This window comes from Callithrix jacchus, chromosome 16 (genome assembly GCF_049354715.1).
Source record: "Callithrix jacchus isolate 240 chromosome 16, calJac240_pri, whole genome shotgun sequence".
Classification (NCBI taxonomy): Eukaryota; Metazoa; Chordata; class Mammalia; order Primates; family Cebidae; genus Callithrix; species Callithrix jacchus.
This window is the reverse complement of record NC_133517.1, coordinates 24,334,454-24,355,430: the sequence shown is the minus strand read 5'-3', so window position 1 is coordinate 24,355,430 and position 20,977 is coordinate 24,334,454. Positions and strand designations below refer to the sequence as shown.

At 38.2% G+C, this 20,977-nt stretch overlaps 1 non-coding gene across 1 annotated transcript in view; it reads right to left on the bottom strand.

The window, feature by feature from the left end:
• The window catches only part of C16H8orf34 (uncharacterized protein C8orf34), a 451,907-nt gene that overhangs the window by 287,689 nt on the left and 143,241 nt on the right, over positions 1-20,977 (bottom strand). Inside the window, exon 5 of the transcript XR_144469.6 lies at positions 5,349-5,377. This is a non-coding gene — a transcript (uncharacterized protein C8orf34). The remainder of the gene's footprint in view (positions 1-5,348; positions 5,378-20,977) is intronic.

The following is a 20,977-nucleotide window of genomic DNA, read 5'->3' as shown; positions in this document are numbered from 1 at the left end:
ATTTGTTTTTGTTGTTGAGTTATAGTACTTCTTTATTCTGGATATTAACTCTTACCAGATGCGTAATTTGTGACAGTGTTATGCACTTTGATGCACAGAAGTGTAATGATATTTTGAGGGCATTTTTGCCTACACTATACAGCATCTTTTTCAGCAGGAGTTCATAGTGATCCTCCGTTCTCTTCCCTTTGAAAGGTTTTCCCATATACTTCTTGAAAATATTTTGTATTGTGGATATTTTAGTTTAAATTACTTTCCATGGGAAATTAATATTAATGTTAATAGTGACTAAAACCATCTACAATTTACAGAGAAGGTAACTAAATTTCAGCATCTGGAAGTAACTTCCTGAAGGCCATGTAGTTAGTAAATGGCAGGTGCCAAGATTCAATCCAAAGCCTTTTTGTGTATTTTTTTTCAGAATACAAGGCTACTTCTTCAAGCAATGAACACAAACTGTCATTTGTGACACAGTCACTGTCTCTAAAGGATCATGGCAGGTGAGCTCACTTTCTGCAGTGCTGACTAGGGAGGCTGGAACGTGAAGGAGGGAATCACAGAGAAAGAAAAGGGAATGGCATGAACAAAAATATAAAAATAAATAAAAGTATGACCTAGCAGTACTGTCTTCTGGCTACTTTACCCTATTTCTTGCTGAGTACAATATGGTCTGAATAGAAAAAAGAAGGAAATAAAGTGTAAGAGATAGATGTGAGCCACAACACAGAGACTGTTAATTCTATTGTTAGAAATTTGGCCTGGAGCCTGGCATGGTGGTTCATGCACAAAATCCCCGCTCCTTGGGAGGCTGAGAAGGAAGGATTGATTAAGGCCAGGAGTTCAAGACCAGCCAGAGCAACATAGTAAGACCCTGTCTCTAAAATAATTAAAAAATCAACCGGGCATGATGGCACACATTTGTAGTCCCAGCTGCTCAAGAGGCTGAGATGGGAGGATGGTCTGAGCCCAGGAGATCAAGACTGCAGTGAACTATGATCACAGCACTGCACACCAGCCTGGGTGACAAAGTCTCTTTGCATATTTGTATAAATGGAATCATGTAACTAATTACATATAAAATATGTAGATATTAATATGTAAAATATTAATATGTCGATATTAATGCATTTGTAATTATGTAACTAATTCCATGTAAAAATGTAAATATTTGTCCATTTGTAATGGAACATATTCACAGGTTATTTATAAAATAAATAAAATAAAAATGGCTAAAAAAGAAATTTGGACTTAGTTTGGTAGATACCAGAGAGTCAAGAAAAAAATTTCAACAAGATTTTGCTTTAGGAAGAATCTTCTTGTGGTATGTTTTAGGTAAGTTTCCCTAGAATGAGATGCTAAGAAAATGATTTATTGAGGGGTTCTCTCAAGTGAAACCTATAAAATAATGAGGGAACCAGGAGAAGACAGCGAAACAAGCGTATAAACACCCAACACTCATAGCAGTTGAAGGGAAGTTCACACTGCCCTAGTGGAGGGAAACTGGGCAGGCAACCATGTCTACTGTGTGGCATTTTGAAGGATGAATTGGAATCAAAGGAGCTTGAAGAACCACATATGAGGTACTACCATTTGAACTTAGATAGTGGCTGTGTGGGCAGAATGATGACTTCCCAGAGATGTTCGTGTCCTAATACCTGAAACCTGTGAATATGCTCCATTACAAATGGATGAATATTTACATTTTTATATGCAATTATTTACATAACTACATTTGCAAAAATATGCAAAGAGACTTCGTATGATTAAGATTAAAGATGTTGAGATGCAGAGATTATCTACCTTAGTCAGGTGGCCTCAACCTAGCATGATTCCATAAAAAGGGAAAGTTGTTCCTGACTGAAGTTAGAGACAGAAGAGAGGTTGCTGGTTTTAAAGGCATAGCAAGGGGGCCATGCACTAAAGAAGTACAGGCCTCCCTGAAGCTGGAAAAGACAAGGAAACTGATTTCCCGTGGAATGGAAGGAAGGCAGCCACAATTGCACCTTGACTTTGTTTAGCTCAGGGAAACTCTTGTTCGACTTTGAAACTACAGAGCTGTAAGATAATAAATTTGTGTTGTTTTAAGGTGTAACAGCAGCAATAGAAAGCCAATATAGTGGTCACAGAAGGGACAGAAAAAGACTAATGACTAAGGAATTGATAGAGTTCCCACAACTCAAAAAAAAAAAAAAAAGCTTTAAAAGCATTAATCTCTGTTTTATTTTATTTCTTGATTTTAAATAGAATTAATGATTTTTATTACCTTTCTCAGAATTCACAAAGTAACATAAAAGGTCATGAAAAAATGATTTCATGAAATTATAACTGAATTAGGAAATGATAGTTAAAAACTCCATATTTTACAAAGGTTAAGAAAGACATACAATCAGTGAATGCCCAAAACTGTTAAGGGAAGAGTAAAAGGAAGAAGCTGTATTTATTTTTATTATTACATTAAAGACGTAGGTATCAGGTGAATACTAACTGCAGACCACTCTGATTGGCTGATTTTCAGTGGCTGCCTCCCTGAGATTCACTTTTTCTTGGGAAAATTCAGAACTGTGAGCCTTATGGTCACCAGAGGGTGCTATGAGACAGGCTCTCGCACTCATCCAAGGGTGCTCGTCAGACAGGTAAAGAATGGTGCCTATGCCTCTGGAAGCCAGTGACTCCTTTCTATTATCCAGCATGCTTCAAAAACCAGATCTGAAAGTGGAGTTGATTTTATTTTTGGGCACTGAAATATTTTTTAAGTGAAAAGTTATTTATGACAACTTTTGGCATCTCCCTCAATAAAAATGAAAAATAATAAATGTGCAACAAAATTCAGAAGCTTCCACAAAGTTTTCAAAAAACAGGATCAGATAAGTAAATGAAAATCGGCAGTGTGAGGCAATTTAGTTAAATGGATATTCCCCTGAGCCAGTGCTGGGAAGAACGAGGGTGTGAGGGAGAAGGCTATGTCCTGAGGAGTGTCAGGGCATCCGTAATTTACACTATGAGGGTTATATCTGTTTTAGTTCAAAGAACAGTCAAAATTCTTTAGCTCATCAACAAAGGTGTGGACACCAAAGCCGCTGCAAGTCAGAGCTCAGGAAAAAAGAGAAGAACAAGAGCAAAGCACAGTAACAACCTCACAGAAGCTAATTTATGGCTCAGGCAGTCACGGTTTTGCAGAATATATTAGAAGGAGCAAAGGAACCTAGAAATGTTGATGGTTATATGTTTGTACTTAAAATGAACATAGCTCATAACTGAAAGAGGAGGACTTACTATATTTCTGCAAACTGTAAGGAAAGTCATGGCATATGAAGGAGACCAGCTGGGGCGAGACAATGAGAGGCACACGGAGGGGAACTAGAAAAGCAGAACAAGGCCGGGAAGCCACGACTACCGCTTATGCACTTGCCATTGAGTATAGTCGACGTGGAGTTCTGCCTGGAATTGGTACAGATGATGGTGAAACTAGTTCTAAAATATTGTGATGGTTTGTTTACTAAAGGAAATATATATTTAAGAATATATTCGTGAATTGTATATTTTTGGTGAGTCAGAAATACATTCTTCTGGTACAAAATCCAAAAAGAGTTGTGTTATATTTGGCGTAGAAAACTAGCTTTATGGTTTTCATAAAAATAATACAATTATTACATAGTACCTTATTGTTTTAAGATGTCAGGATTTATATGGTTCCATTTTTTGTAGAGGTTGAGCATCCCTAACTTGAACATCTGAAATGCTCCAAATGCTGAAACTTTGTGAGCATTGACATGACCTCACCAGTAGAGCATTTTATACTTGACCTCACGTGATGAGTCACAGTGAAAACCCAGTTAAGACTGTTTCATGCACAAAATTATTAAAAACATTGCATAAAATTACCTCTAGGTGATGTGTATACGATGTATATGAAATGCAAATGAATTTTGTTTTAGACTTTGGTCCCAGGCCTGTGATATCTCTTTTATGTATACGTGAGTGTTTCAAAATCCAAAAAAAGACATCATAAATTCAAAACACTTCTTGCCCCAAGTATTTTGGATAAGGTATATCCAACCTGGACAATATTTTCTATCATTTTTTATGTATGTATCAAACCTCCAAGCCAAATTTCAATATATTTTCTGTCTCAAAAAATATCTAGAGCAGCATTCACCAAATATTGATGATGACTATCTCTACGTGTTTCTCTCCTTTCAGCTACACATCTGATGTTAGATATTTTTTCAGTCAAAACAGCATATCACAACAGATTGAATGCAGAAGCAGATATGAACATATAGCAGTTTTAAATTAAGCCAGACATTAAAGAGATTTTCAAAACGTAAACAGCGCAACTTTCTTACTAACATTTGTTTTAGAAAATAAAAGTATTTTTCATAAAAATGTTATTTCTGTTAATGTAATGCTATTTTTAAAAAAGTAAATTTCTTATCAGTTTAAATTTTTGACATGTTTAGATATCTAATATCAATCTATTATCAACACAAGAATGTAATATTGATAGATATAATCTATATAAATCAAGGCTCCTTGGGGCCCTCTTTAATTTTTAATAATGTAAAGGGCTTTTGAGACTAGAAAAAATGAGAATATGTATAGTTATAAATCAAATCTCTCTCTAAGCAACAACTCATGCAAACATGTTTAATAGGCAACTCGCAATACACAATCTAAAGAACTTTTGATGCTATCCAAACCTGACAAATTTGATTTTTTTCCCTAGGTTTTCTAACTTCAGTAAGTGGTACCATAGTTGACCTAGTTGCTCATCTTCCAAACCTAGCAATCATCATTGATTGATTTGTTCTGCAATTTACCACATCCAGTCCATTGGCAAGTTCCAGTGACACAACTACAAAAATATATCCCAAATCACCCACTTCTCACCAGCATCACAACTACTACCTCCCTTCATACCATCATATTCTCTTGGCATCTTGGAAAATTAAAATAAAAAAACAAAAACCTTATTGGTAAAGTTTCCAAAGAGAAGCTATCAAAAATACATATGTCTTCCATATCATTATCATTTACATACAAGCGGAATCAAATAATTTATATAATATAATGTTATTAGCGTTTATTTTGCAATATAGTGATTACAGTGATTCCATTTTCTCTAACCTAATTGTAAAGACCTTGACTCAAAAGAGTAGGTTATATACATATAATGGAATAGCTTTCATAAAACAATATGCATATAACTTTGAAAGTTTTAAAATGTTAGAACCAAATAAATTATACTTGAACATTTTATATGTTTCAGAAAATTTATTTATATTGAGCCACTGGAATAAAAGGTAAGTTCTACATTTTCTTTTCACCAGATGTATGGTTCAACTTACCTTATCAAGTTCATCTGAAATTGCAATACCTGGGATTTAAAAGAGATTTATAAAAAAAAGTTTTAGAAGCAATCTTTAGAAACCTAATGTTCAAAACAAACTCTCTATTTGTAAAAGTAGTGCATTTCCCATTCTATTTTTTTCTTTTTTAGTGCTTCAAAATAATGTGGCACATTCTTTTTACCAATGAAAACAAATTAGGAATTTAAGTCAACTATGACAGCCATGAACTGCCGGAGCAATGCAAATGATGGGACAAAAACAAAGCAGTGCCACATTCCTTGTAGGTTGTTAAAGGCAGAACAAACTTGCAAATGTGATTGTAGCAATATCGTCTTTATGTTATGATGACAATAAAGTATAACTTAACCTGTTATAATTTGTTCCTTGTTAAGAATTTAGACTTCCAGAGTAATTAAATATTAAGGCAGAATGGTAGTCCAAGATGACTTACTCTAATGTCCTTATTTTGTGGTTGAGGAAATAGACTAGAAAGTTTAAGGGATTTTCCCACAGTACCGCAGATTGACAGTTCGTTGAGCCAATGCATAAATGATTCCTCCTTACAAGTTCCTCCCCCACCATCCACATATTTCTCACTGTACATCAGTCTAATTTCTGTCTTTAGCCTTTCTCTAAAATTATTCTAAATCAGCAATGTAAAAAGTATAGTCCTTAGCTTATTTCTCTGTGATGATAGACTATCAAATTTGAATTTCTTGAAATGCTATTCCCTCTTTTCTGTTCTCCTTTGTCTCCTTCACAGGAACCCTCTTTTTTGCAGGGATGGGGTTTTGTTGAGCTGTCTTTTCTTCTCATTTGATATGCTTCTCTTGGTAATCTACCCCATACCATTGATATTTTTATTTCTCTCTATGGCACATCTTTACTGCCAGCACAGACTTTCTTCCTGAGCTAAATGTTGAATTCTTGTGGACATTTCATTCTCAACTTGTCAGACTAAAGACATCATCCTCCCAAACTCACTCTCCATTTTATTCTTTTGCACAATGCAGCTGAACTTCAGCACTGTGGCAGGGCACTGGAGCAGGTGTGGCTAGCTCTCAGATTCAGGGCACAGAGCAAAGGGGGGTTAGTGTCAAATCCCAGTAGGGAATGAGCCAAGAGATAGGGAAAGGTCTAAAGTTTGAAGCCCAGGAGAACGTGGAGAAAATAAGAACAGGAATTGAAGCTGAAGTTTAGCAGACTACAAAGAACTAGAAAGAATGGGCTGGGTTGGAAAAGAGAACCTGGAAATAGCCTCCTCAGGATAATGAAACTGAGTAAAAAGAGCCTGTTACAGGGATCGGATCCCCTTCCCGCATTGGGTACAGAAGTGGAGGGTATAAACAATATTTTATTAGTTCCTATATCATCTCCCACACCACTAACATAATGAATCACTTATATACAAGGCAGAAAAAGTACAAACAACTTCATCTCCGTAAATGGCACCACTGTAGATCTGCTTGTAGATGACACAAGAAACACAGGCACATTTGGGGTTCATTCTTCAATATTCTATGAAATTCTTTGTTTGTTTGTTTTGGTAGAAGTCATTGGTAACTAAGAATTTTTATGTGTCACACATTAAAAGAAAGTCTAGCTATCTCTTTAGGGATTTTGGATGACCAAAGCTTAGCAATTATTCAAGGACTTGCTGTATTATGAAGGTAGTACCTTCAAACAGCTAAAGGAAAAAAAGCTTTAGGGAGAGCCAGCATTGAAGCTGGGCTGTATCACTGCTGAGTGTGCCTTAATGGAGAACTCAGATCTGACGGTACCACGATCAAGAGGAAGACATGAGACTAAGAGATCTCAGAGGGCAATTATAAACATTTGTAAAGACCTAACATAAATCATATAATTGTGGAATGTTTGGGCTTAAAAAATATAGAGAATTACAAATGGGGTCATTTAGAATAACTCGGATTTTAAGAAAATATAGGACATTTACGGCATACCAAATGGCTTATGTCACAGTCTATAGATTTAAAATACATTATTATAATTTATAAAAAGCCAAACATGTTTTAAATACTTATATTTATATGTAATATTATTGTACAAAAAAGGTTTCTTTCCAATATGAATTCAAGATTGACTGAATATCTTAAAAATAAAATTTTAAAGGGCTTAGTCTATTTTAAAAGAAAGAGAGCATAGATAATATGAAACAACATTCTCTTTCCCACCCAAAGTAATAAAGCTTAGATATCTGGAATTAAATAATCCATAATTCAATTATTTGGGATTTTTTTTAAACTCTCTTGATCTCTTGAATTTTTTAACTTTCTACAAAGAGTTTTTTCATTTAACTTTTAGAAAGCTACCAGTTGATCTTTAAGTTTCTTTTATGTCTCAGATTTATGAATCCATCATTCATAAAGATAGCAGCAATATCTCACTTTCCCAGAAAGAAGCCAAGAACTGGCAACTAAGTTAAAAAGCCCCGTGAATAGTCAAAACGTGTGTCACACAGCACTTGTACATTACTCATGGGCTAGCTCCTCCCGATTTGAGCAAACATCGGAGCTGTTTTTCAGGGCTGGAAAATTTTAGCAGTTGAAAATGAAGATGATGAGAAATGTTGCTTTGAAGATATATTTCAGTACTAAGAAGTAATGGACCCCAGAATAAAACTCAAAGTAGCTAAATAGAAAACTTGGTTTGGAGAAAGAATTATGCCTTTAATTATGCCAACTCTTTGGTCTCACTATATTTTGTTCAAATACTTATTATCATATTTTCTTAAAATTTACATATTTTGATGACTTTGCTTGAGAAATTATCCAAATAAATCTCCACTCTATTATTCGTAATTCATTCAGCTTTCTATTATCAATGGCAAATTGCCAAGGGCATTTTTTTTTACTTCTTCTTATTTCGTTTTTAATCAAAGCTTAAACACATTAAAAGCCGTTGAAAGAATTTTAATGAAACGCTTCACAGAGGCATGAAGCTCTAATGGGAACCATTTACACTAAGCAGCCAGGATATCTTTCCCAGTGTCTAGCAGAACATCCACAGCTATTCCCTGAGAAGAGATTAACAAGTTTTAGGCATTTTATTAACTTTTAAAATGTATCATATCTTAAATTGAGATTATGTTTTAAGTTTATGGAAACTGGGGATCCTCAGAAAACAGAAAATATGCAAGAGAAAATGAAGTGAGTTGCTAAGATATGCTGTAAGAATGAAAAGCCTGGGATTTGAGTGTGGGACTTTTGATGAATACTGGAATACATGGTCCTTGCAAAACTCAAACTAGAGTTTAAAGGAAATGTCCTATCAGGGTGATATAGTTTGAATTTGTGTCCCTGCCCAAATCTCATGTTGGATTGTAATCCCCAGTGTTAGAGGTGGGGGCTGGTGGGAGGTGACTGGCTCATGGGGGTGGATTTCTCATGAATGGTTTAGCACCATATCCTTATGGTTGCTGTCATGATAGTGAGTGAGTTCTCACAAGATGTGGTCATTTGAAAATGTATAGAAAACGTGTAGCACCTCTCCCCACCTAGCTCTTGCTCTGGCTTTTGCTTTTGCCATTTGACTGCAAGTTCCTTCTTGGCCTTGCGCCATAATTGTAAGCTTCCAGAGGCCTCCCCAAAGGCAGATACTGATGTTAAGCTTCCTATATAGCCTGCAAAACCATAAGCCAATTAAACCTCCTTTCTTACAAATTACTCAGACTATTTCTTTTTTTTTGCTAGGTTGGCCAGGCTAATCTTGAACTCCTGACCTCAGGTGATTCACCCACCTCGGCCTCCAAAAGTGCTGGGATTACAGGCATGAGCCACCATGCTTGGCCCACAATCTCTCCAAATCAATGAGAAGATATATCTAAAAAGCTATTTTCACATTTTAAATGATCTATTTAATACTATATGTCTTAATAACATTTAAAATGTTTCTTTGCATACTTTGGTAAGTGCCATTGTCAGTACACAGTTCTCTGTTTACAAGTGTCAAGTGTTTAGTAACAGCTGATTACATAGCTTAATAGTCAATCACTTATGAAATGAATCAGAAGCACTTTGAAACCTGGTTAAGGTAAATTATCTGGTTGTTCAAACACAGTTCAATGAAATAATCTAAAAAAATTGCTGACTTATAGTCATACTCTCTCAATAAACATTTGCTGAATACAAAATGCTATCACACAACTATACCTCAAACCAAATCTAACTTTTTTTTTAATTGCATTTTAGGTTTTGGGGTACATGTGAAGAACATGCAAGATTGTTGCATAGGTACACATGTGGCAGTGTGATTTGCTGCCTTCCTCTCCTTCACCTATATCTGGCATTTCTCCCCATGTTATCTCTCCCCAACTTCCCATCCCCTGCTGTCCCTCCCTTATTTCCCCCCAACAGACCCCAGTGTGTGATGCTCCCCTCCGTTTGTCCATGTATTCTCATTGTTCAATACACGCCTGTAAGTGAGAACATGCGGTATTAGATATTCTGTTCTTGTGTCACTTTGCTGAGAATTATGGTTTCCAGATTGATCCATGTCCCTACAAAGGACACAAACTCATCGTTTTTGATGGCTGCACAGTATTCCATGGTGTATATGTACCACATTTTCCCTGTCCAGTCTATCATCGATGGGCATTTGGGTTGGTTCCAGGTCTTTGCTATGTGAACAGTGCTGCAATGAACATTCGTGTGCATGTGTTCTTATAGTAGAATGATTTATAATCCTTTGGATATATACCCAGTAATGGGATTGCTGGGTCAAATAGAATTTCTATTTCTAGATCCTTGAGGAATCACCACACTGTCTTCCACAATGGTTGAACTAATTTACACTTCCACCATCAGGGTAAAAGTGTTCCTATTTCTCCACATCCGCTCCAGCATCTGTTGTCTCCAGATTTTTTTAATGATCGCCATTCTAACTGGCGTGAGATGGTATCTCAATGTAGTTTTGATTTGCATTTCTCTAATGATCAGTGATGATGAGCATTTTTTCCTATGTTTGTTGGCCTCATGTATGTCTTCTTTTGTAAAGTGTCTGTTCATATTCTTTGCCCACTTATGAATGGACTTGTTTGTCTTTTTCTTGTAAATCTGTTTTAGTTCTTATAAATTCTGGATATCAGCCCTTTGTCAGATGGGTAAACTGCAAAAATCTTTTCCCATTCTGTTGTTGCCGATTCACTCTAATGATTGTTTCTTTTGCCATGCAGAAGCTGTGGAGTTTGATTAGGTCCCATTTGTCTATTTTGGCTTTTGTTGCCAATGCTTTTGGTGTTTTGGTCATGAAGTCCTTGCCTATGCCTATGTCCTGAATGGTTTTGCCTAGATTTTCTTCTAGGGTATTTATGGTGTTAGGTCTTATGTTTAAGTCTTTAATCCATCTGGAATTAATTTTAGAGTAAGGTGTCAGGAAGGGGTCCAGTTTCTGCTTTCTGCACATGGCTAGCCAGTTTTCCCAGCACCATTTATTAAACAGGGAATCCTTTCCCCATTGCTTGTTTTTGTCAGGTTTGTCAAAGATCAGATGGTTGTAGGTATGCTGTGCTGCCTCCGAGGCCTCTGCTCTGTTCCATTGGTCTATATCTCTGTTTTGGTACCAGTACCATGCTGTTTTGATTACTGTAGCATTGTAGTATAGTTTGAAGTCCGGTAGTGTGATGCCTCCCACTTTGTTCTTTTTGCTTAGAATTGACTTGGCTATGCGGGCTCTCTTTTGGTTAAGGTATTTCTTTATAGCAATGCAAGAATGGCCTAATACAACAAGTAACCATTGCTTATGGTAGCAATGATGTCCAGCTGTAGGAGGAGCTGCCTGGAAGTGATGGGAAATATTAGTTCTTTCAGAAACTGAGCTTCTCTTCTGAATAAAGAAGCAGTGGCTCCCACAGGTATGTCAGAGGTAGACATGAATCAGGTAGAATTTCCTGATTCACTATACAGCAAACCTATCTAGACAGTCTCCATTTGTGCCATTTAATTGAAGGGCCTTTCCATTTATTCTCATCTCCAAAGAGGTCTCACAGTACACAGGCTAAAGCAACTCTGTCTTGGAGCTAATCCTCCATGTTGACTTCTCATCAGCCCAGTTCTGGGAATGCCTCTAAGATCACCCATTTATCTATTATTCCTTGTTTAAGAGAAGATATTCACCATAAATCCTGCCCTTAGGTCAAAACAACCTTGACGCTATCATACTTCAATTATCCCTTGTATTTCTTCTAAATCACGTATGCCCTTTCCCTTTGGTATATAAGCCCTGGGTCTGGGGATAATGGTGCAGGGACTCACCTTGTCTTGCAACCTTCCCAGACACACTCATGGCTTCTGTTCATTAGTCCTATTAAATGTTTCTTTCTAAATTTGACTTGCAGCCTCTCTCTTCAACTGTTTAGCTCCCTCACACTTTTAGAGGTACATTTGCGTACATCAGCACAGCACAAAACACATCAGTATCAGAAACTTATTTCAAAACATGGTTCTCATATTCCCATATTGAGTTGCCTTCTATAAAGGAAATAAGAGCTATAGGTTTCTTCAAGGCTTCTATCTTTCTAGGCATCTGTTCAGCCCCAGAGTTAGAATTAGGTTGTAGTTAGAGGAAATGTAAGTAGCAACTTTTCAAAATTCTCTACACCTTACCGTAATTCATTCATTTCACAAAAGTAGGTCCGAAAATTCATATAGTATAAAATGGTACTATTTCTCCAAAATCAATTTTCCTTTTGGAAAAAGAAAGCCAATTATAATGTAGAAAATTAGCCTCCTCAATTCTTTTTTAAGCCTTTTTTTTCAACTGTGAAATGAACTTCAAATACAAAAATAGAGCATATAACTTGGAAATATCAGTTTTATACTAGAGCTGGCCCATACTGGCTTGTGAAAACCAACTCTGCACATTCCTTCCCAACACCTCATTCAGCAATGTCACATTGGTAGCTTGAAATCAGCCATACTGGGAATATTTACATCATGAAACTGACAAATGCTAAAAGTCAGGGCTTATTTTCAGAATTAGCTAACTGGCATGACACTGAGCATAAAGAGTGATGCTAAAGCAAATACCTGTGTAAGTAGAACCTTTATCACTAAATGGGTGATCGACAGCCTCTTACAATTAGTCGGTTAAAACACCCTTTAGGCTGGGCACAGTGGCTCATAACTGTAATCTTAACTTTTTGGGAAGCTGAGGTGGGAGGATCACTTGAGCTCAGGAGTTTAAGACAAGCCTGGGCAACAGTGAGCCTTCTCTCCACTTGCATTTTAAAATAAATTAATTTTAAAAACCCACCCTTTATACAGACTGCTAACTACTTTTAGAGCAAAGAGGATTCCTGGTAGAAATTGAGGAATTTGATCCTCAATTAGTGCATTAGTTTGTTTTCACACCGCTGATAAACAAATAACTGACACTGGGAACAAAAAGGTTTCATTGAACTTACAGTTCCACATGGCTTGGGAGGTCCCAGAATCATGGCAAGAGACAAAAGGCACTTCTTAGATGGCAGAGGCAAGAGGAAATGAGGAAGAAGCAAAAGCAGAACCCCCTCAGAAACCCATCAAATCTCATGAGATTTACTCACTGGCACAAGAATAGCACAGGAAAATCTGGTCTCCATGATTCTGTTACCTCCCCTGGGTCCCTCCCACAACACATGAGAATTCTGAGAGGTACAACTCAAGTTGAGATTTGGGTGGAGACACAGCTAATCCATATCATTCTACCCCTGGCCCTTCCGAATCTCCTGTCCTAACATTTCAAAACCAATTATGTCTTCCCAACAGTCCCCCAAAGTCTTAATTCATTTCAGCATTAACCCAAAAGTCCACAGTAAGTCTTATCTGAGACAAGGCAAGTCCCTTCTACCTATGAGCCTATAACATCAAAAGCAGGCTAGTTACTTCATAGATACAGTGGGGGTACAGGTACTTGGTAAATAAAGGTATTGGGTAAATATAGGTATTCCAAATGGAAGAAATTGATCAAAACAAAGGGCTTACATGGTCCATGCAAGTCCAAAGTCCAGAAAGGCAGTCAAATTTTAAAGCTTCAAAATGACCTCTTTTGCCTCTAGGTCTCACATCCAGGTCATGCTGATGCAAGAGGTGGGTGTCCATGGTCTTGGGCATCTCTGCCCCTGTGGCTTTGCAGGGTACAGCCTGTCTCCCTGGTCGCTTTTCACAGGCTGGCATTGAGTGTCTGTGGATTTTCCAGGCTCATGGTACAAACTGTTGGTGGATCTACCATTCTGGAGTATAGAGGATGGTGGCCCTCTTCTCACAGCTCCCAGACCCCACATTTCCCTCCACACTGCCCTAGCAGAAGTTCTCCATGAGGGCCCCGCCTCTGAAGCAAACTTTGCCTGGGCATCCAGGCATTTCCATGAATCTTCTGAAATCTAGGCAGAGGTTCCCAAACCTGAATTCTTGACTTCTGTGCACTCACAGGCTCAACACCACATGAAAGCCGCCAAGTCTTGGGGCTTCCACCTCCTGAAGCCACAGTTTGCACTGTATGTTGTTCCCTTTCAGCCACAGCTGGGACACAGGGCACCAAGTCCCTAGACTGCACACAGCACGAAGATCCTGGACATGGTCTACAAAATTACACTTTTCCCCCTGGGCCTCCTGGCCTGTGATGAAAGGGGCTGCTGTGAACTCTCTGACATGGCTTGGAGACATTTTGCCCATGTTCTTAGGGATTAACATTTGGCGCCTTGCTACTTATGCAAATTTCTGCAGCAGTCTTGAATTCCCCCCAAGAAATGGGTTTTTCTTTCCTATCGCATAGTCAGGCTGCAAATTTTCCAAATGATTATGCTCCGCTCCCCTTACAAAGTAGAGTGCCTTTAACAGTACTCAAGTCACCTCTTGAATGCTTTGCTGCTTGGAAATTTCTTCCTACCAGATACCCTAAATCATCTTTCTCAAGTTCAAATTTCCCCAAATCTCTAGGACAGGGGTAAGATGCCACATCTCTTTGCCAAAATATAACAAGAGTCACCTTTGCTTCAGTTCCCAAGTTCCTCATCTCCGTCTGAGACCACCTCAGCCAGAACCTTATTCTTCATATCACTACTGACATTTTTGTCAAAGCCATTCAACAAGTCTCTAGGAAGTTTCAAACTTTTGTACATTTTCCTGTTTTCTTCTGAGGCCTTCAAACAGTTCCAACCTCAGCAGTGTGAAAACAAACTAATACAGTAAGTTGGTACTGAGAATGGGGTGTTTCTAAAAAATATACTTAGAGATGTGGAAGCAACTTTGGAATTGGGTAACAGGATCAGCCTTAAAAATATTCTTTCCTGATAAGCAACTGCAGACCTTAAGCCAGTTTCAGCCAACTTACAGAGACTGTGCATAAACTGTCTTTATATCCTATCATTTGCCTTTTGACATAATGATATTCCACATCATTTTAATGCTAAAGCCACACCCCAAAGGGAAAATTGGATGTATGTTACATATATATTTGCTCATTGTGTGTGTACTTAACTGCCCTCATAAATATGTATGGTTTTCTCCCAAACCTACTGAATATGTATGACACCTGTGTAACACAGATCAGGTGAAGCATAAAACCCAATCTGCCCTTTCCCTCTTCAAAAAGAGCACTTTTAGTTCACACCAGAGACTATCACTTGCTGGTCTACGAACTGGTATCAGCAATAAAACTCTCCCTTTCACTACGCAGTCATCCTTGTGACCTTTTGGAGGATTAAGCATTTCCTCTTTCTTTGAAATACATCCTTACACACATGCTTCTCTCTTCGATGAATATCCGTCTCCACCACACATCTTGTTTTTTGTTGTTGTTGTTGTTTTGGTTTGGTTTTTTGCTTAGAAAAAAGCAAATTTATTATTTTATAATTATAGAAGTCACAAGTCCAAATGGATATCACTGGGCTAAAATCAAGATGTCAGCAGTGTTGTGCTTTATTTTTTTAAAATATATATTTTATTGCATTTTAGGTTTTGGGGTACATGTGAAGAACATGCAAGATTGTTGCATACAGGGCAATGTGGTTTGCTGCCTTCCTCCCCATCACCTATATCTGGCATTTCTCCCCGTGTTATTTCTCCCCAACTCCCCACCCCCTGCTGTCCCTCCCCTAGTTCCCCCCCGGCAGACCCAGTGTGTGATGCTCCCCTCCCTCTCCACGACACATCTTGACTCTCCTCCTATCATCCCTTGACCTTTGGTTCATTCCAAACTTGATCAGATAAGTCCTCTGTCAAGTAGTCCCTAAACCCCTTTGGAGATTCTTCTATGTCTCCTTAGCTCTCTTAAAGTACTTTATACAAGACTTTGAAACTATAATTTCCAAAACTGTCTCCACTACTAAAATGGAAGCTTGAGGCCTAGGTCCATGTGTTAGTCATCTTTGCATTCCCGCATGTATTCAATGAATGTGGGAATGAATGAACAAGTAATTGCCACATTATCCATCTCTATTTTCTCTCATGCATAGTTATTCTCTAACTCCTTAGTCTATTTGTCAGAAAGACGTCTTGGGTACATTCCTGACTGACTCACTAAAAAAGTCCTTTGCTATTTTTTTTTTCTTGGCTGACTGCAGATTGCTATCAGCAGTCACAAAGCATAAATATCTGTCCTCTCTTCCCCCAGCAGCTGGGCTCTTTTCCTTGGAAAGTCTCCAACCAGTGTTTTCATATGTACTGAGATCTGTGGACCAATGTCTGGATTGCCTAAAGATACTCATCCCACCACTGTCTCACATCACAGGAAGCTGCCAAAAGCAGCAAAAGCATTAGGCCCAGAGAACGCTGGAAATCCTGCCACCCTGGGAACAGTGCCTTACAAAAGAAGGTTTTGTTGAACAATTGCATGAAATAAAAAACTTCTAGTCTTTAGCTTTTGGGTTTTTCTTTATTCATTTGTTTACCTGCTTACTTAGTTATCAATTTATTTTCAAGCATCGCAGTTAAAGCCAAAGATCCCGACAAACAAATCAAATCTACAAACAGCCAAACCCATGTCATCTTATCCAAAAGGCTCACATTTTAAAAAGCAGAAGGCTTGTTTAAGTGAAGAAAGTCAGAACGGGGGGAGGTCTCAGAAAAGAGGAATCTGGATGAAATGGAACCAGAGGTAGTCCTTGTCAAGCAAACCATAACTAAGTTATGTGCTAATCTTTGTGCCAAGTCCTAGAGAGTACAAGAGCAAAGCGGCTCTGCCTTCAGGAAACTCAAGATCCAGAGGAGATAGATGAAAACAGATCATTAGCATATAAGTGTGTTCAGAGAAAAGTATAGAATCACAAAGAGAGGGGATGCAAATCCAGCCCAGAAGAGGACAGCAACCGAGACGTAATCTTGGAGGAAGTGGTATTTGAGCTGAAGCTAAAGAGAAGAGTAAATGTGGCTTGCTGGAGAGGGAAGCAGAGGAACGGGCAGATGGTGAGACTTCAGGGCATGGGGACAGCATAGCAAAAGCATGGAAAGGAGGAAGCTCGAATGACTGTGGCGCACAAAGAAAGTCATGAGCAATGATACTGGAGACTCGACAAAGGGCCAGGTCATGAAGCACTTTCTTTGAGGTTCTAAGGAGCCACTGAATACCTGGAATAAGTGAATGTCGGGCTCTCACTTTAGAGCCGCTACACTTAGTGCAGGCTGATTGGCAGGATGAAGAAGCAAATCAGTAGTGTGCATTCCTTGCTTCTCCTGGGTACTAAGCTAGCCTACTTTTCCCAGCTCCCTTGTAGTTAGCTATAGAATCTGGGCAGATAATGTATGCCACTTCCATGCTTTGCATTAGAAACCTCCCCCATGATCTTCTACAGGTTCTTTCTGCTTCTGTAGCAACCTTGAAAGTCATGTGTTCAAGATGGTAGAATGACAGGATGAAAGGAGTCTGCATTCTGGAACATCCCATGAGACTATTCCCTGAGTGAGAAAATATTTACATTGTATCCAGCCATAGAGATTTTGGTCATGAAACTCTCCTAAACATAAAGTTATGGCAGTCCAGCCAACCATAAGCTCAGTAAGGGCAGAGGCTGTCATCTTTTTTTTTTTTTTTCCTGACACAGGGCAGGAATGGAACATCTTAAATGGATAAAGCAAAAATCTGATCAGAGATGTGAGAGGGCGAACTAGAAGATATTAATAGGAGTAGAGAAATAAACTAGACTCAAAACATATCTTAGAGGGAAAATGGGCAAGATTTATAACTAATCAATTATGAACAGAAGGAAGAGAGAAGAATCTAGAAGGGTTTCAGTTTGGAAGAAGAGGAAAGCTATGGTACCACCACCTAACACAGCATGCAGCTGAAAGGTCACATTTGAAGAGGGAGGTTTGATTCACTTAGATATATTGAGTTTAACATGGCAGTGGGATAGCCAAGTGGCGATACACTTTCAGCATGTTGTAAAAACACATAAAAGGTGTGGATGGAAATACACTCATTTGATTTAACTGTGTAGGGGTGAGAAATCATGAGAGTGAATGAGGCTGGATGGAGAGAACACTTAAAAGAGAAAAGGCAAAGGATGAATCATGAACCATAGGAACAGCATTAAAAGTGGCAGGGAAGAAAGAGAAACTCCTGAATTAGACCTACAGGAAGTGATGCAGAGGGCATCCAAAGAGGATGAAGTGAGGACCAGCTCCCAGAAAGGAGGCAAACAGAGCGCCTGAAGAATGACAGAGTAATCAGCGGGGTTACAACTACCAGGGAAATTTTGTAACATGAGAACCGGAAAACTGCTCATTCCATTTGGTAATTTGGAAATCACTTGGTGACCAGTGTAAGATAAGTTTCAGAAGAAGTACAGGTGTGATTATATAATTGCTTTGAGGAGTAGAAGGAAGATGAGCAAGTAGAGACAGTAAGCCCTAACTGATACAGGAGTTAAACAGAAATTATTTAGGCAGATAGTGAAGGTAAGAAAGCTCTCAGTAAGGTTTTCCTTTTAATGAAAAGCAGCCTCAAAATCATTTTCTTCTCTAGCAAAGAGCAGACTGTAAAATCAAGCTTCAGATGTAGACAGGCAAGCTGGAAGCTTGCATGGGTGAATGCCAGCAGTTGTGCCAATAGGAAAAGGCTTTCTGGGACTAAGCATATTCAAAATGGTGGCTCCATTTTCCCTTTTCCTTTCCAGCCATATGTGCAGTAGGGAGCAGATAACATGGCTTCAGCCAATTAGAAAGTCTATTTGCATAATAAGATTAAGGTAGGGCAGCCAGCTTCCCAGCATGTTAGAAATGTAAATATGTATGTATTTATATAAGTATGTAAATATCACACCTCGTCCAACCAATATTTGGGCCCTATGTAAATCAGATACCCCCTCCTCAAGCCTGCTTATAAAATCTGGTGCACTCAGAGGTGGACCCGAAGTCTCATCTGGGCATTCCTCTCTCTTGCAGGGGAAATAACTGTTCTCCCTTTTCTTTCTTTTGCCTATTAAACCTTCACCCCGAAACCCACTTCCTGTTGTGTCTGTGTCCTCAGTTCCCTTTGCGTGAGACAATGAACCTCAGGTATTTACCCCAGACAACGACGACGCTTCATAACTACTCTTTGAAACATCAGATGAAGGAGGCAGAAGGAAAACCAATGATGTCTGGAGTTAAACTCAAAAGAAGAGATTTTGTGGAGATTTTTTGTTAACATTAGTTAGAACAGCAATGTCCAGTATGGTAGCCACTGGTCCTGTGGCTATTGACCGGTTAAAATGTGGCCAGTTCTGAAACGAGAGGTGCTGTGAATTAAAATTTACACTAGAGTTTGAAGATTTGGAATGAGAAAAAAAAAAATCTCAAAAAATTTTTATATAGAATACAATGAAACATAACAATTAGGTATACTGGGTTAAATACAACATTTTATTCCAATTGTTTTACATGTTTCTTTTTGCCTTTTTTAAATGTGCCTGTTTGAAAATATAAAATCATAAACCTGGCAAACATTACAGTTTTACTGGAAAATGCTTAGCTGGAGCATGCTATAGGTGAATAAATAGTAACAGTAATAATAATATCTACGGCAGGCAGAATTTTAAGATGGCCTCGAGATCCACTTTGTGGCATATTTTCCCCTTTGAGTCTCTGAGTGAGCCTCCTGGGCATGAAGGGCTATCACAACCTTGAAAATAATACTAACCAGTAGACTTGGAGTAAATCAGAACTGGGATTACTCTATATGGCCCTAACCTAATCAGGTGTGCCCTTTAAAGGAAGATAAAGAATCAGACAGCTACCCCATCATGGCCTCAAAGAAGAAGCAGTAAATGACTGTTGAGATGGGGGCAAACACTTGAAGGAATAGGTAAGCCAAGTTCCTGGAAAGAAGAAGGTAATGTTTGTAGAAAGTACAAAAATGCTACAAAGTGAGCAATCAATGCACCAAAAACCCACTATGCTTACTTCATCGTAACTGTGTGGCAATACAAGCTGCTGTGAGTCGTTCTAACATGTTTGCCTTTACAAGAGAGCAATATCATGAAGATTCTCACAATTTATGACTGACTTTAAGATAAAACGTTACATGGAAAGGTTTGAAAAAAAGCCACAAAAAGAGCATGGTACAATTGTTACTGAAACCAAAATCATGTTTGCAAACTGAAGAGACTATCTATCCTTTCCTGGTGTTAAATTTGAATCGTGTGTGTGTGTGTGTGTGTGTGTGTGTGTGTGTGTGTGTTTAAGTCTCTGAAAGTTGACAGTAGATGAGCTGAAATAACTATCATTTTGAGTAAATGATTATTTGCTGTCAATCTCAACTAAAAATACTTCTAAAATATGTAGGATTTTTTCAGACTGTACAGCTAAGATAAAGTGAATTCTCATCAGTGACTACATTAAAATTAGATCACTAAAAACCTTCAATCTTTTGCATCAATGTCTATGCCACTGGAGAGAAAGGTCCACAATATCAAGACATGGAGTATTCCTTATGACCACACCCGGAGGAAAATCCCATCCCCTATGTCTGCCTAGTAATTAAAACAATGGGTAATAAAATTACTATCAAGTTTGGAAAAGAGTTAACAAGCTGAAACTATTATAAGAGTCAAATAAAAATAAATTATATCCTGGTTCAAGATGGAGGAAGTAGGACTGCCACTAATGTAACTAAACTCTGGGCAACTAGACTGATAAACATCAGCAATCAGTAAAGCTCATTTGAATTCACGTATACTGACCAGGCTGCCATGTTGATAACTTTGTAGTAAACATGTTGTGCCTTGTTCAGTATTAAAGCTCAGATCCAGAAAATCATAGAAACTCAAGTCATTCCAAGGAAGTATCATTTTGCTCAGAAAAATAGTCAAAAAAAGAACAATTCTTCCCTACGTAACCAACCATCCTCTGAACTCACATAAATCCTACCAGAATAACCTAAAAAAATAGAGTCCCTTAAAACCATTAAGTGAAGCCAAAAGCAACCCTCTACTATATCTATAGGAATTGACTATGACACTTCATTCTGGTCTCAGTGTGGAGTCACCTGATAGCTTTTCTGGCCCTGATTTTATCCCAAGAGTAACGTCCTATATCTGCATCTCTTCTACTGTGACGACCAAGGACGGTCTTTATTGTTTTTCCAGGCTGGCCTGCAAGTATTAGACATGGCCCCCACTAGCTTCTGATCATAGGACTCAGTTGCAAGGCTTC